Source organism: Salmo trutta, chromosome 15 (genome assembly GCF_901001165.1).
Source record: "Salmo trutta chromosome 15, fSalTru1.1, whole genome shotgun sequence".
Lineage (NCBI taxonomy): Eukaryota > Metazoa > Chordata > Actinopteri > Salmoniformes > Salmonidae > Salmo > Salmo trutta.
Window position 1 is genome coordinate 22,240,696 of NC_042971.1, and position 17,203 is coordinate 22,257,898.

The window sequence follows — 17,203 nt, forward strand, 5'->3', positions numbered from 1 at the left end:
TTATACCATATATAATGGCCTAGCTTACTGCTTGGGCTTATTAGTCACCCATGATTAATAAAAAAAATGCCTAAATGCCACTGGACAGTTGTTAGGAACACGTGTAAAAATTACATTTGACACTTGAATAAAGTACGTGAATATGATCATTACGAGTGTTCAAATCACCTGTAACTGCACACTGAACAAGTGAAAAAAAAACACATGTTAAGAAAATCTACATTTGACACTTGAAAAAAGCGAGTGAAACATGATAATGACAAGTGTTGACATGTTCCGGGTAAAACGATTTGAACCTTTTGGCTTTCCATAGGGGAGATCGAGATTGCAAGCGGATCAGAGGGGGGTTCGTCGCTCAGGCAGGACCGAGGAGGAATCACAGCAGCCCCGGCTGGGACTGCCATACCCGACCCGCTGGATCCCTGGAGGAACAGAGAGAACACGTCGCCCAAGGGAGAGGAGCTCTGTTCAGGTAACAGTAAAACAACACCGCCTCATTTGCATTAGGGACCTCGCTGCAGATGGCGCTTTTGGAATCCGTGCAATACGAGTGACTGTGGTTGAGGTGATGGGAGGCGGGAACCGTAGTTGGAAGGAAAATACAGTAGGCTAGCCATGCGAGCTGCTGCCGCGGCTTGTGTTGTGCTCAAAGCAGGGTGCATATACGAGACATGATCCATTACCAACGGAGTTAGCCTATGCCTCGCCGTCCGTTGGGAGCATTGTTTGACCCGTCGCATGCACTGCTGTGGGATACCACGCGCGAAGGAAGTCTTTCAAGATGTGGTTATTAGCTAGGATCTGCTCTTTCCACAATTGGCAACAGAATAACAAATTATCCCACCAAACAATAGACTACCACTGCAACCTTGATTTCTAGCTACAATTTGCCACTACTGCTATAACCCAATTTTGTTATTTATGCCTTCCAGAAGGGCTTGCAGTAGAGTGGTGCTTATTTGATCATTTTGATATTTCAGGAGAATGCATTGCTAACTTGCTCCTTCTGATATGCGAGGACCAAGTTGAGAATTGTCTGGTTTTAAGACCAACACCCACACGGATACTGTCCTGTCCTTGCCTGACGACCCTGCATTTAATTCCGTTGCTCTATCGACTGCTAGTTGGCCGGAGCGATGTGGATGGATAGGTAGCTAGACAAGTTATCTCCCATAGCTACCAGACGCAGCTGTGTCCAAATGATAGGATCTTATTATTACCATTACGACCGTCTAAACCTTCAATCTTTCACCTAAACAGTTACACAGACTTGAGTAAATAGCCTACTGTTATAGGCAGACAAATGGTCAGATAGATATAGGGCAGAACACTAACAGTCCATTGTAAAATAAGAAATGTCTACTATAGGCCTGACTGCCTTAAATTATGTCATATGCAAGCCATTTGTAAAACTATATGTAATCTGACCGATGTTGAATAACAACAAACTCCCTTGCTGATTCTTAAATGTAGGTCCACGTGACACAACTAATATAGCCTACTGGATGCTAATGCTCTCTCTCTCTCTCCTGTAAGAAGCCTTGCCTATCTGTCCCCCAATGCAGTTCCCCAACTCCAGTCATCGAGTACACCCAACCGTAGGCTACATAGTTTTGTTGTGGCCCTGGACAAGCATACCTTGACAAGTTGAATCAGGTGTTTTTGTCTGGGGTTACAATTGTTCTCTTGGGGGTAGTCAGGCACAGAGGTTGGGAAACACTGCCATAATGCACTCTTCTTTTGTTATGACTAATGCATCTGGCCTATAAAGGCCAGCCTATTAGTTATAGCCAATTATGATGCATGTAGGCTGATGGGTTAGGAGAGTGACGGAGGATGACGAAACGGAACGTTCATATGGAAATTAATTGCGTAGAGCGCAAATGATTGTCTGTCAGATAGGAATCGTGTCATCTCTATTCATTCTATTTCTATATGTAACATTCAGGGCCCGGTTTCCCAAAAGCATCTTAAGGTCATGACTAGACGGATCCAGCTTTTGCCAATTGTACATCATAATTATATATTATTTTGCTAACCGTATCCCTTTTCTAACTTTAACTTAATTCTCCTAACCTGCTATGTTATTATCCTGCTGCGTAAGATATCCTACCTGACTTTAATTTGACAAAAGCTGGATCCCTCCTAGCTTTAAGGCTAAGTTAATCGTTAGAACCTTCATAGGAGCATCGCTAAATCTGAGCTCTTTCCCAAAATCATCCTTACTAAAGTTGCACATGAAAACACTTGTTATTTACCGACTTCCTCAGACCACTCGTAGAACAGCTAAGTTTGTCGTTAGATTCGTTTTTTTCCCTACTGCTTCACTTTATGTGCATTACCGCTAAACATAGAATCAATATGTTTATCTGTCTCTCTGTGAGCGCCCGATAACTTCACAACGAAGTTGACTACAAATACAAAGTTGCCAATGTCTTTGCAATTGTTACAAACACGCAAAGGACAAAAATATGCTCCAAATAAAAACCGAGATGACTGCATTAAAAGATAAATAGCTTAACTACAGTATAGGCTTCATATTAATATTAAAATCAATTTCATGTTCATTCAATTTATTTTAATTTTTCTAGTTTTTCTATTTTCTATTTTTTCCCAAAAAAAATCTTTCTATTTTTCTAAAAGTCTAACTTTTGTGTAGACTGACAGGTGCGCAATGATGTGCCAGATATTAATTTTATGCATTATTATAGGGTCTCAATATTTGCAGCCATAGGTGATAATATCTCTGTAGGAGCTGATCCGTTGTCATTATTGTGGAATAGTTCTGTTAAGGTAAGATTTGAATGGAGAAAGGCAGCGCTGCAATCAGCTTTCTTTCGATCCTATCAGTATCGATCTAATCAGTATCGATGTATTCCTCAACACACACACTTAGCAAATGTTCTCTCTGTGTGGTGGATGTATCGTTAAAACACTCGTAAGCCTAAGTTCCTTCGCTATCGGGAAACCGGGGCCTGAACGTTTCATGTTCCTGAATACACCACTGATGTCAGATGCATGGATCGGCCAGCTTCTAGCTTGCTAGAGGAGACTGCAGAGAGGAAGAAAGTAATGCTGCTGGCTGGGATAGCCCTCCTCATAACACATTCAGGAGGGGGTGAGGGAGAGGGGGAAGGCCCTGCCTGCCTGTGGTGCAACCCTCCACCAGCCAACCAGTGCAGGTATCCCCTCTTTCAGTTTTTTTCTCTGCGCTACCACACAGGGAGATGGAGAGAGGCGTAACTCTCTCTTTTGCACTTTCTTTCTCTGCACTACCACACCAACAAAGAAAAAGAGTATATCTTTCTTTCATGCTCTCTTCTTTGTCTTTCTCTGCACTACCACACCACCAAAGAGAAAGAGGGAAATGTCTCTGTCTCTGTGTGTGTGTGTACACAGTACTGTTCCTCCAGATCCATGGGTGTAATCAGGATGTTGGCAGAGCAGACTTAATCAGTCCTCATCCTAGAGACAATCACTTTGTCTGTGTCCTATCAGAAGACCAGACATATGTCCCAAATGGCTCCCTATATACTGTACTACTTTTACGGGCCCATAAGGGCCCTGGTCAAAATGTCTGAATTGCATTATTATATTATTTGATACTTTAGTAGTCTCATTAAATGAACCCTTGCAATGACGAACCCTATACTGACTATGTACATTTTTTATTTTCAGATGATTACTGATTTCCAAACTGACATGGAAATGTATTGTACGTGTTGTCTGTAGTGTAATATCAAAATTCTGGATGATTCATATTGACTATAGAACTAGAAATGTCATACACTACATGACCAAAAGTATGTGGACACCTGCTCGTCAAGCATATCATTCCAAAATTATGGCCATTAATATGGAGTTGGTCCGCCCTTTGCTGCAATAACAGCCTCCACTCTTCTGGGAAGGCTTTCCACTAGACGTTGGAACATTGCTGTGGGGACTTGCTTCCAGTCAGCAACAAGAGCATTAGTGAGGTCAGGCACTGATGTTTGGCCATTAGGCCTGGCTCGCAGTCTGCGTTCCAATTCATCCCAAAGTTGTTCGATGGGGTTGAGGTCAGGGCTCTGCAGTCAAGTTCTTCCACACCGATCTCGACAAACCATTTCTGTATGGACCTCGCTTTGTGCACAGAGGCATTGTCATGCTGAAACAGGAAAGGGCCTTCCCCAAACTGTTGGCAAGAAGTTGTAAGCACAGAATTGTAAAGTATGTATGTTAGAGGTCGACCGATTATGCTTTTTCAACGCCGGTACCGATTATTGGATGACCAAAAAAGCCGATACCGATTAATCGGCCGTTTAAAAAAAAAAAAAATTACAATTTTTTAATTATTATTAATTATTTTTTTTACATTTGTTTTTTATTTGTAATAATGACAATTACAACAATACTGAATGAACACTTATTTTAACTTAATATAATACATCAATAAAATCAATTTAGTCTCAAATAAATAATGAAACATGTTCAATTTGGTTTAAATAATGCAAAAACAAAGTGTTGGAGAAGAAAGTAAAAGTGCAATATGTGCCATGTAAGAAAGCTAACGTTTAAGTTCCTTGCTCAGAACATGAGAACATATGAAAGCTGGTGGTTCCTTTTAACATGAGTCTTCAATATTCCCAGGTAAGAAGTTTTAGGTTGTAGTTATTATAGGACTATTTCTCTCTATACAATTTGTATTTCATATACCTTTGACTATTGGATGTTCTTATAGGCACTTTAGTATTGCCAGTGTAACAGTATAGCTTCCGTCCCTCTCCTCGCTCCTACCTGGGCTCAAACCAGGAACACATCGACAACAGCCACCCTCGAAGCAGCGTTACCCATGCAGAGCAAGGGGAACAACTACTCCAAGTCTCAGAGCGAGTGACGTTTGAAACGCTATTAGCACGCACCCCGCTAACTAGCTAGCCATTTCACATCGGTTACACCAGCCTATTCTCGGGAGTTGATAGGCTTGAAGTCATAAACAGCGCAATGCTTGAAGCATTGCGAAGAGCTGCTGGCAAAACGCACAAAAGTGCTGTTTGAATGAATGCTTACGAGCCTGCTGGTGCCTACCATCGCTCAGTCAGACTGCTCTATCAAATCATAGACTTAATTATAACATAATAACACACAGAAATACGAGCCTCAGGTCATTAATATGGTCAAATCCGGAAACTATCACATTTATTCTTTCAGTGAAATACGGAACCGTTCTGTATTTTATCTTAACGAGTGGCATCCATAAATTGAAATATTCCTGTTACATTGCACAACCTTCAATGTCATAATTACGTAAAATTCTGGCAAATTAGTTCGCAACAAGCCAGGCGGCCCAAACTGTTGCATATACCCTGACTCTGCGTGCAATGAACGCAAGAGAAGTGACACAATTTCACCTGGTTAATATTGCCTGCTAACCTGGATTTCTTTTAGCTAAATATGCAGGTTTAAAAATATATACTTCTGTGTATTGATTTTAAGAAAGGCATTGATGTTTATGGTTAGGTACATTCGTGCAACGATTGTGCTTTTTTCGCAAATGCGCTTTTGTTAAATCATCCCCCGTTTGGCGAAGTCGGCTGTCTTTGTTAGGAAGAAATAGTCTTCACACAGTTCGCAACGAGCCAGGCGGCCCAAACTGCTGCATATACCCTGACTCTGTTGCAAGAGAAGTGACACATTTTCCCTAGTTAAAATAAATTCATGTTAGCAGGCAGTATTAACTAAATATGCAGGTTTAAAAATATATACTTGTGTATTGATTTTAAGAAAGGCATTAATGTTTATGGTTAGGTACACGTTGGAGCAACGTATACCTAAGCGATTATATGCCATGCAGGATAGGCTAGATAAACTAGTAATATCATCAACCATGTGTAGGTAACTAGTGATTATGATTGATTGATTGTTTTTTGTAAGATAAGTTTAATGCTAGCTAGCAACTTACCTTGGCTTCTTACTGCATTCGCGTAACAGGCAGGCTCCTCGTGGAGTGCAATGTAAAGCAGGTGGTTAGAGCGTTGGTCTAGTTAACCGTAAGGTTGCAAGATTGAATCCCCGAGCTGACAAGGTAAAAATCTGTCGTTCTGCCCCTGAACAAGGCAGTTAACCCACCGTTCCTAGGCCGTCATTGAAAATAAGAATGTGTTCTTAACTGACTTGCCTAGTTAAATAAAGGTGTAAAAACAATCTGTGTCCAAAAATACCGATTTCGGATTGTTATGAAAACTTGAAATCGGCCCTAATTAATCGGCCATTCCGATTAATCGGTCGACCTCTAATGTATGTATGAATGTATACTGTAGCATTAAGATTTCCCTTCACTGGAACTAAGGGGCCTAGCCCGAACCATGAAAAACAGCCCAAGACCATTATTACTCCTCCACCAAACTTTACAGTTGGTACTATGCAATGGGGCAGGTAGCGTTCTCCTGGCATCCGCCAAGCCCAGATTTGTCTGTCGGACTACAAGATGGTGAAGCGTGATTCATCACTCCAGACAACGCGTTTCCACTGCTTCAGAGTCCAATGGTGGTGAGCTCTAAACCACTCCAGCTGACACTTGGCATTGCACATGGTGATCTTAGGCTTGTGTGCAGCTGCTTGGCTATGGAAGCCCATTTCATGAAGCTACCGACGAACAGTTCTTGTGCTGACGTTGCTTCCAGAGGCACGTTTGGATCTTGGAAGTGAGTGTTGCAGATTATTTTTATGTGCTACGCGCTTCAGCACTCGGTGGTCCCGTTCTGTGAGCTTGTGTGTCGTACCACTTTGCGGCTGAGCCGATGTTGCTCCTAGACGTTTCCACTTCACAATAACAGCACTTACTGTTGCAATTCTAGCAGGGCAGAAATTTGACGAACTGACTTGTTTGAAGGGTGGCATCCTATGACGGTGCCACGTTGAAAGTCACTGAGCTCTTCAGTATGGGCCATTCTACTGCCAATGTTTGTCTATGGAGATTGCATGGCTGTGTGCTCCATTTTATACAGCTGTCAGCAACGTGTGTGGCTGAAATAGCAGAATCCACTAATTTGAAGGAATATACCGTACACACACTATACTGTATATAAAAAAGTATATCACCAACATTTCCAAAACTGAGACAGGCCTACAGTAAATGGTTCTCTGTTGCAAGGCTTAGATGGTACTTTGAAAAGCAATGTTTTTCTTTATGAAGAGTATTAGTATTAGCTAATTAGCCTTTTGGAGGCCCTGAGTGAGATTTTGCCATTGGGTGTAGAGAAAATGTTGCAGTTTTGAAGCATTTTATAATAATTTTTTGCCCCTTTTCTCCAATTTCGTGATATCCAATTGGTAGTTACAATCTTGTCTCATTGCTGCAACTCCCCAACGGGCTCGAGAGAGAGGCGAAGGTTGAGTCATGCGTCCTCCGAAACATGACCCGCCAAGCTGCACTGCTTCTTGACACAATGCTTGCTAAACCCGGAAGCCAGAAGCGTGTCGGAGGAAACACCGTTCAACTCACGACTGAGGTCAGCTTGCAGGTGCCCGGCCCACCACAAGGAGTCGCTAGAGCACAATGAGCCTAAGAAATCCCCCAAATACAAATATTTATTGGTCTGATGTGATTAATAAGGAGCATCCAGACGATGCACTTGATGAATTTATGAAATTGCTTCTACCAATTATTGATAAACATGCACCTGTTAAGAAACTGACTGTTTGAACTTTAAAGGCTCCATGGATTGATGAGGAATTGAAAAACTGTATGGTTGAAAGAGATGGGGCAAAATGAGTGGCTAATAAATCTGGCTGCACATTATGACTGGTTGACTTACTGCAAATTGAGAAATTATGTGACTAAACTCAAAAAAAGGAGAAGAAACTGTGTTATGAAGCCAAGATCAATGGTATAAAGAATGATGGAAAAAACCTTGGAGTGCTTTAAATGAAATTATGGGCAGAAAGACATTTAACTCCATCTTTCATCGAATCAAATGGCTTATTCATCACAAAACTATTTGATGTTGCCAATTATTTTATTGATCACTTCATTGGCAAAGTGGGCAAACAGTGAACACTGAGCCATCGTATTCATGCATAAAAAACAAATGAAAGAAAAGCATTGCAAGTTTTCATTTTGTACTGTTAGTGTGGGAGAACAGCACTTTGAGATATCAGCACTTTGAGATATCAGCTGATCTAAGAAGGGCTATATAAATAAATTTGATTTGATTTGAGAAGGTGGAAAAATTGTAATCGATCAATAAGGACAAACCTGGCATTGACAACTTCGATGGAAAGCCACTGAGCATGGTAGCTGACTATAGCCACTCCTATCTGTCATATTGTTAATCTGAGCCTAGAGGAAAGTCTTTGTCCTCAGGCCTGGAGGGAAGCCAAAGTAATTCCGCTACCCAAGAGAGGTAAAGCGGCCTTTACTGTTACTAACAGCAGACCTATCAGCTTGCTGCCAGCTCTTAGCAAACTGTTGGAAAAAATGGTGTTTGAGCAAATACAATGCTATTTCTCTGTAAACAAATTAACAACAGACTTTCAGCATGCTTATAGAGAAGGGCACTCAACATGTACTGCACTGACACAAACGACTGATGATTGGTTGTGATGGGTTCGGATTTCTAAACTTATATTATTAATCATTAGTTATACTAGAGACATGAGGAGTGCCATAGTCTGGTTTATACACCAGAAGTTGATGGGTATCTGTAGGAGGAATGTATATGGTAGAGGCAATAAGGCTTGGAATGTACTGAGTGAAGGAAAGACGATCACATCTTGGCAGGCACATATAAGGGTGGAGAGATGTGGTTTAGTGAGGAAGGGGGCCCAGGTCAGGTCACGTTAAGGGAGAAGGAACAGTTTATTGCCCGCGTCACTTAATTTCCTGCCTAGCAACAAAAATGTAATGTTTAGAGAGGAGGAGATTCCAACCCAAATTGTGGTGTATATGTACTACCACTGGTGGAACCGTGTCTTTGTCTTATGCAGCTTTGATATTATTGACCATAACCTATTGTTGAAAAAACGTATGTGTTATGGCTTTTCAACCTCGTGGATTCAGAGCTATTTATCTAATAGAACTCAAAGGGTTTTCTTTAATGGAAGCTTCTCTCAAACATATAAAATGTGGTGTACCGCAGGCCAGCTCTCTAGGCCCTCTACGCTTTTCTATTTTTACCAATGACCTGCCACTGGCATTAAACAAAGCCTTTGTGTCCATGTATGTTGATGATTCAACCATATATGCATCAGCAACCACAACTAATGAAGTCACTGAAACCCTTAAAAAAGAGTTGCAGTCTTTTGGAATAGGTGGCCAGTAATAAACTGGTCCTGAACACCTCGAAAACAAAGGGCATTGTATTTGGTACAAATCATTCCCTAAATTCTAGATCTCAGCTGAATCTGGTAATGAATGGAGTGGCTGTTGAACAAGTTCAAGAGACTAAACTACTTGGTGCTACCTTAGATTGTAAAAGGTCATGGTCAAAACATATAGATTCAATGGTTGTAAAGATGGGGAGAGGTCTGTCCGTAATAAAGAGATTCTCTGCTTTTTTGACACCGCACTCCAAAAAGCTAGTTTTGTCTTATCTTGAGGTCAAGTGCTGCAAGGAAAGACCTAGTTAAGCTGCAGCTGGCCCAGAACAGAGTGCCATGTCATGCTCTTTATTGTAATCAGAGGGCTGATATAAATACTATGCATGCCAGTCTCTCTTGGCTGAGAGTTGAGGAGAGAATTTGTTTATTTTATCTTTATTTAATTAGGCAAGTCAGTTAAGAACAAATTATTATTTTCAATGGGTTAGCTGCCTTGTTCAGGGGCAGAACAACAGATTTGTACCTTGTCAGCTTGGGGATTTGAACTTGCAACCTTTCAGTTACTAGTCCAATGCTTTAACCACTAGGCTACGCTGCCACCCCAAAGAAGACTGAATCACTTATTTTTATAAGAACCATTAACCTCACTAGGGGGTGTGCCACCTGGCCAACATCCAGTGAAATTGCAGAGCGCCAAATTCAAAAACAGAAATACTCATTATAAAAATTCATGAAACATACGGTGTCAGATTTCAAAAAGGCTTTACGGCGAAAGCATACTATGTAATTATCTGAGGACAGCGCCCAGCAAACAAATCATTACAAACAGTAACAAGCCAAGTAGAAGAGTTACACAACTCAGAAATAGTGATAAAATTAATCACTTACCTTTGATCTTCATATGTTTGCACTTACAAGACTCCCATTTACTCAATAAATGGTTGTTTTGTTCGATAATGTCCCTCTTTATGTCCAAAAACCTCCGTTTTGTTGGTGCGTTTTGTTCAGCAATCCATTGGAACAAAGCGCGGTCACAACAGACAGACAAAAAATCTAAAAAGTACAATAAAAGTTTGTAGAAACATGTCAAACGATGTTTAACATCAATCCTCACGTTGTTTTTGTCATAAATAATCAATAATATTTCAACCGGACAAAAGCTTTGTCAATAGAAAAGGAGAAACAAGAAAGGCGCACTCTCGATTGCGCACTGGACTCATGTCTGGAAATTTCCACTGTCCACTCATTGAAAGTGCTGTGTCTCCCTCACTTTTCAGAGTAAAAGCCTGAAACAATGCCTAAAGACTGGCCACATGTAGAAGAAGCCATAGAGATCGTGAACTGGGTCCTAAGTCTTTGTATGGTGGATAGGCTTTCAATGGAAAAACAGCCTTTCAAAATAATAGTGTTTCCTGGATGGATTTTCCTCAGGTTTTTGCCTGCCATATCAGTTTTGTTATACTCACAGACATTATTTTAACAGTTTTGGAAACTTTAGAGTATTTTTCTATCCAAATCCACCACTTATATGCACATCCTAGCTTCTGGGCCTGAGTAGCAGGCAGTTTACTATGGGCACGCTTTTCATCCAAAATTCCGAATGCTGCCCCCTACCCTAGTGAAGTTAATGAGTTGAAAATCCCAAATTGTTTGCATAGTAACTTACATCTCTGACACACACACCCCACCAGACATGCCACCAGGGGTCTTTTCACAATCCCCAAATCCAGAACAAATTCAAGAAAGAGTACAGTATTATATAGAGACATTATTACAAGAACAGCAAACCTGTTTAAAAAATTTGTCCTTAAGCTGTTTCTGTCTATTAATGGTCTGTATTATGTCATGTTTTGTGTGGACCCCGGGAAGAGTTGCAACAGCTAATGAGGATCCTAATAAAATACCCAAGACGCTGGGCCAATTGTGTGCTGCCCTATGGGGCTCCCGGTCACTGCCGGCTGTGACATAGAGGCTGTAGTGGCACCTCAGCTCTGTGATGCAGTGCCTTATACCTCTGCGCCACCTGGGATGCCCTTAAAGGATATTCTATGCGGTACTTTTCTGAATATGATTTTTTTTTTTTATACTCCAAACCCACCACTTTTGTGCGTGGTTTAAGAGATCTATTTTACTGTAATCTGACCATAGCTTACCTGGAGTTAGATAAACAGCATTGGCACTTGGAACCGATGCTGTGGTCAGATGATATGAAAATTAAGCTCTTTAGCCACACATGCCAGTGGTGGTTTGGCATTAAAAAAACAGAAGCATATACAAAGTATCTCATACCTATGGTAAAATATGGTGGTGGATCTTAGATGTTATTGAGTTATTTTGCTTCCACTGCTCCTGGGGCCCTTGTTAAGGTCAATGGCATCATGAACTTTATCAAGACCCTGGACATTTTGGCCAAAAACCTGGTTGCAAGTGGACCTTCCAGCAAGACAATAACCCCAAGCACTAATCAAAATAAATGGTTAATTGACCACAAAATCAACTTTTTACAATATCCATCTGTCTCCGGACTTTAACCCCATTGAAAACCAGTGGTTTGAATTGGGGAGGGCAGTCCATAAGAGCAGACAAAGGATATCAAGGATCTCGAAGGCTTCTGTATGGAGGAATGGTCTGAGCCCTCCCATCGTGTTTTCCAGTCTCATAAAACATGTTATAAAAAGGCTCAGTGTCGTAATCCTGTCAAGGGGAGGGTAATACAGTATTGAATACAGTGGTGCCAATAAGTTTGACCTCTTTCCCCCCCACCTTTTTTTCTTACTTGTTCAACAAAATCTCTTTCTCTGAGCATTTGTATTAGTATAAAATAATATAATTTCCCTATTTTCTTTTAACATACAATATATAATATTTGTATTTATTTGATACAGTCTTCTTTGCTTATCTTTATCAAGTGTGCCAATAATTATGGAACTGACTGTATATGTTATAAAGACATTTCATTCTCATAGTAGTCTCGCCAAGCAGGTCTAGTCAACACGGAGGTGAGAGGATGGTACTGTCTGACTTAGATGGTCACCAGTTCTCCAGTACTGCTGGTATGCATTTGATTTGAGACAACAAGTATGGCGTCAATCATTGATCATCACCTTTGTGCACTGATTCATTGTGTCATTGTCATATGGCTTGTTCTGAGTGAGATGGATTGGAACTACACTGAACAAAAATATAAACGCAAATGTAAAGTGTTGGTCCAATGTTTCATGAGCTGAAATAAAACATCCCAGAAATGTTCCATATGCACATAAAGCTTAGTTCTCCAAAATAACATGCACAGATTTGTTTACATCCCTGTTAGTTAGCATTTCTGCTTTGCCAAGATAATCCATCCATCATTGACCTTACTGCAGTTGAGTGTCGTAACCTTCGATGGCCACTGGCACGCTGGAGAAGTGTGCTCTTCACAGATGTACACACAGATGTACACAATTGCATAAGTCTATGCTAGGTAAAGCTCCGACTTATCTCAGTTCACTGGTCACGCTAACAACACCCACCCGTAGCACACGTTCCAGCAGGTATATCTCACTGATCATCCCCAACACCTCATTTGGCCGCCTTTCCTTCCAGTTCTCTGCTGCCAGTGACTGGAACGAATTGCAAAAATCACTGAAGTTGGAGACTTTTATTTCCCTCACCAACTTTAAACATCAGCTACCTGAGCTGCTAACCGATCGCTGCAGCTGTACATAGTCCATCTGTAAATTGCCCACCCAATCTACCTACCTCATCCCCATACTGTTTTTATTTTATTTACTTTTCTGCTATTTTGCACACCAGTATTTCTACTTGCACATCATCATATGCTCATTTATCAATCCAGTGTTAATCTGCTAAATTGTAATTATTCGCTCCTATGGCCTATTTATTACCTACCTCCTCATGCATTTTGCACACACTGTATATAGACTTTCTTTTTTTTCTACTATGTCATTGACTTGTTTATTGTGTTATTGGCTTGTTTATTGTTTACTCCATGTGTAACTCTGTGTTGTTGTCTGTGTCACACTGCTTTGCTTTATCTTGGCCAGGTCGCAGTTGTAAATGAGAACGTGTTCTCAATTAGCCTACCTGGTTAAATAAAGGTGAAATAAAACATTTTATTTTTTTATCGATGGCAATTTGAATGCACAGAGATACCGTGACGAGATCCTGAGGCCCATTGTGGTGGTATTCATCCGCCGCCATCACCTCATGTTTCAGCATGATAATGTGCGGCCCATGTCGCAAGGATCTGTACACAATTCCTGGAAGCTGAAAATGTCCCAGTTCTTCCATGACCTGCATACTCACCAGACATGTCAACCATTGAGGTTGTTTGGGATGCTCGTCATAGACTTGTACGACAACGTGTTCCAGTTTCCAGCAACTTTGCACAGCCGTTGAAGTGGAGTGGGACAACATTCCACAAGCCACAATCAACATCCTGATCAACTCTATGGGAAGGAGATTTGTCACACTGCATGAGGCAAATGGTGGTCACACCAGTTACTGACTGGTTTTCTCATCCAGGCCCCAACTTCTTGTGTGTGTGTGACAAACAGATGCATATCTGTATTCCCAGTCATGTGATGTCCATAGATTAAGGGCCTAATTTATTTATTTCAATTGACTGAGTTCCTTATATTCTTTGAAATTCTTGCATGTTGCGTTTTACATTTTTGTTCAGTGTAGATGGTAATTGTACATGAACTACAAGATTGAGCTCAGGTGCATCCTGTTTCCATTAATCATCATTGAGATGTTTCTACAATTTGATTAGAGTCCATCTGTGGTAAATTCAATTGATTGGACATGATTTGGAAAGGCACACAACTGTCTATTAACGGTCCCACAGTTGACCGTGCATGTCACAGAAAAAACCAAGGCATGAGGTCGAAGGAATTGTCTGTAGAGCTCCGAGACAGGATTGTGTCGAGGCACAGATCTGGGGAAGGGTACCATAAAATGTCTGCAGCATTGAAGGTCCCCAAGAACACAGTGGCCTCCATCATTCTTAAATGGAAGAAGTTTGGAACCACCAAGAACTCTTCCTAGAGCTGGCCGCCTGGCCAGACTGAGCAATCGGGGGAGAAGGGCCTTGGTCAGGGAGGTGACCAAGAACCCGATGATCACTCTGACAGAGCTCTAGAGTTCCTCTGTGGAGATGGGAGAACCTTCCAGAATGACAACCATCTCTGCAGCTCTCCACCAATCAGGCCTTTTATGGTATAGTGGCCAGACGGAAGCCATTCCTCAGTAAAAGGCACATGACAGTCCACTTGGAGTTTGCCAAAAGGCACCTAAAGACTTTCAGACCATGAGAAACAAGATTCTCTGGTCTGATGAAATCAAGATTGAACTCTTTGGCCTGAATGCCAAGCTTCACGTCTGGAAGAAAACCTGGCACCATCCCTATGGTGAAGCGTGGTGGTGGTGGTGGCAGCATCATGCTGTGGGGATGTTCTTCAATGGCAGGGAATGGGAGACTAGTCAGGATCAAGGCAAAGATGAATGGAGCAAAGTACAGAGAGATGCTTGATGAAAACCTTCTCCCGAGCACTCAGGACCTCAGACTGGGGCGAAGTTTCACCTTCCAACAGGACAATGACCCTAAGCATGCTGCCAAGACAGCACAGGAGTGGCTTCGGAACAAGTCTGTGAATGTCCTTGAGTGACCCTTCCAGAGCCCGGACTTGAACCCGAGACCTGAAAATAGCTGTGCAGCGACGCTCTCCATCTAACCTGACAGAGCTTCACAGGATCTGCAGATAAGAATGGGAGAAACTCCCCAAATATAGGTGTGCCAAGCTTGTAGCGTCATACCCAAAAATAATCGAGGCTGTAATTGCTGCCAAAGGTGCTTCAACAAAGTACTGAGTAAAGGGTCATGAATAGTTCTGTGAATGTGATATTTCAGTTTTTATTTTTTAAATGTTTTTTAAATAAAAGCTGTTTTTGCTTTGTCATTATGGGGTGTTGTGTGTAGATTAATCCATTTTAGAATAAGGCTGTAACGTAACAAAATGTGGAAAAAGTCAAGGGGTCTGAATACTTTCTGAGAGCACTGTATTTTACAGCAAATGTCATGATGAAATAATTAAAGTATAATTGATCAAATTGTCACAAGAGGAGGAGCATTGGCGACCTTTAGAAAATGTAATAAATTGAAAATGAGTAACTCATTTCAGAAAAATAACTTGCTTTTCTATTAACCATCCTGGACGTTTCCAATGATGACATTTATATAAATCGTGTTGATTAATTCATGATTAACTAAATGATGTGATGAATATATTATTTTTATGCAATGTCAAGGTAACCTAACCATTTCATTGATGTAAATTTAAATGCTTCAGGTGACGAGGTCACACAACACAGACGGGCAGTTGTGGAGACTGGGACAAGTCTCTATAGGATCAGAAGAAGAAAGAAAGATCTAAGGATTCATAATAACAGGATCTAACCCAACTTGCATCGTGTTAGTCTCATTTAAAGAGTGAATACAAATGTATTGGGGATTAAAATAGATTTGTTAAGGGCACTAGACCTCTAATTCACACGTATAACTAGAAAATATTTCCTGAAGAAAATGTGTGCTTGCTTTAGTTGTCAACGTGTTTTATGGTAGTGGAAGAAGTTGGCACTCTAATGACTTGCTCCATTGGTAGTGTCTGACAATACCTTGTAGGCTATCCAGTAAAACCACACTTGTTACAATAAGCTACGAAGTAAAGCTAATGATGCTAATATTTTGGAATAGTAACATGTTTATTATGCCTACCATTAGCCTATTGTTCAAATTCATAACCTTCTCTCCAATCAATTACATTTAAGCGTTTGGCCTATTAGCTGTTGATTGCTGCTAAACCAAATACATGACCGTGTATGTTCTCAAACCTCACCCCCGAGCTCTGGCCATCGACCCATTTGTGCTCGTCTTGCATGGAAGAGAGTGGGCGTGTGCCTGCATGGGGGTTTTCCCTCTGCAGTCTCCATCGAGACTGGTCTGCACCATCTGTGCCATTTTTTGGCTCCAACTGCAACCTCTTTATTTCCCCACGTATTCAGCTGATAAATGCAATCAGTTAGTCTGAATTGAATCAGCTGCCTTCGTCAATATTAGGGGTCGGCTATTTATTTTATTATGACAATATCAAATGTCGTATTTATCCATCTGTGAATAGGCTATTGATGGCAGCTATTGAGGGCAAACCCAATAGTTAGCCTCTCAAATGATGGTGATGGCCTCCATTTTGAAGTAGATTTTTACCAGATGAGAACACCTCTGTAAAGCAAAGTTGATTTTGAGAGACTAGGAGTGTTGATCTAGGATACGGTTCCCCCGTGCATGTGATCTTATTAACTGTGATTTAAAAGCCAAAACGTATCCTAAATCAGCACACCTACTCTGGAAGCGCTTGATAAATACGGGCCCATTCCTAGTAGGTGGTAGGCTTTTGGAAAGGTCCCCAGCTCTGAGAGCATATGGCACTGTAAGTCCATAGGCTGTGGTTGTGTCCCAAATGGCACCCGATTCCCTATAAAGTGTACTACTTTTGACCAGGGCCCATAGGAATTATAGAAAATAGTGTGCCATTTAGTATGCACCCTGTGAGTCCATATTAATAAATGGAGAGAAGCAGAATGTGGACATGAATAATTCACTGGTTTAACGGTCGGATCTCGAAGTTGGGAGCTTTGATTGACAGCCAGCAGCTTAGGTGTTGTGCAACTTCTTTGTCAGTGTAGGCCCTATTCCTTTTACTGCCTTCAGTTATTGTCTAGGCTGGGTTACTACTGCGTAGCTGTAGCCTATAGGCAGACGTCATGTGTGTAGGCTACTGTAGTTCAAATGTCTAGCCAGAATGTTCATCAGAAAATAGGGTTGGCAGTAGGGTGTGTCCGT

General features: G+C 41.2%; 1 protein-coding gene across 1 annotated transcript in view; it reads left to right on the top strand.

Annotated features, from left to right (window-relative positions):
- Positions 1 to 231: 231 nt before the first annotated feature.
- The window catches only part of LOC115148628 (calpain-5-like), a 55,185-nt gene continuing 38,213 nt past the window's right edge, over positions 232 to 17,203 (top strand). The window contains exon 1 of the mRNA XM_029690695.1: positions 232 to 472. The gene's annotated coding sequence lies outside the window, so the exon portion shown is untranslated. The remainder of the gene's footprint in view (positions 473 to 17,203) is intronic.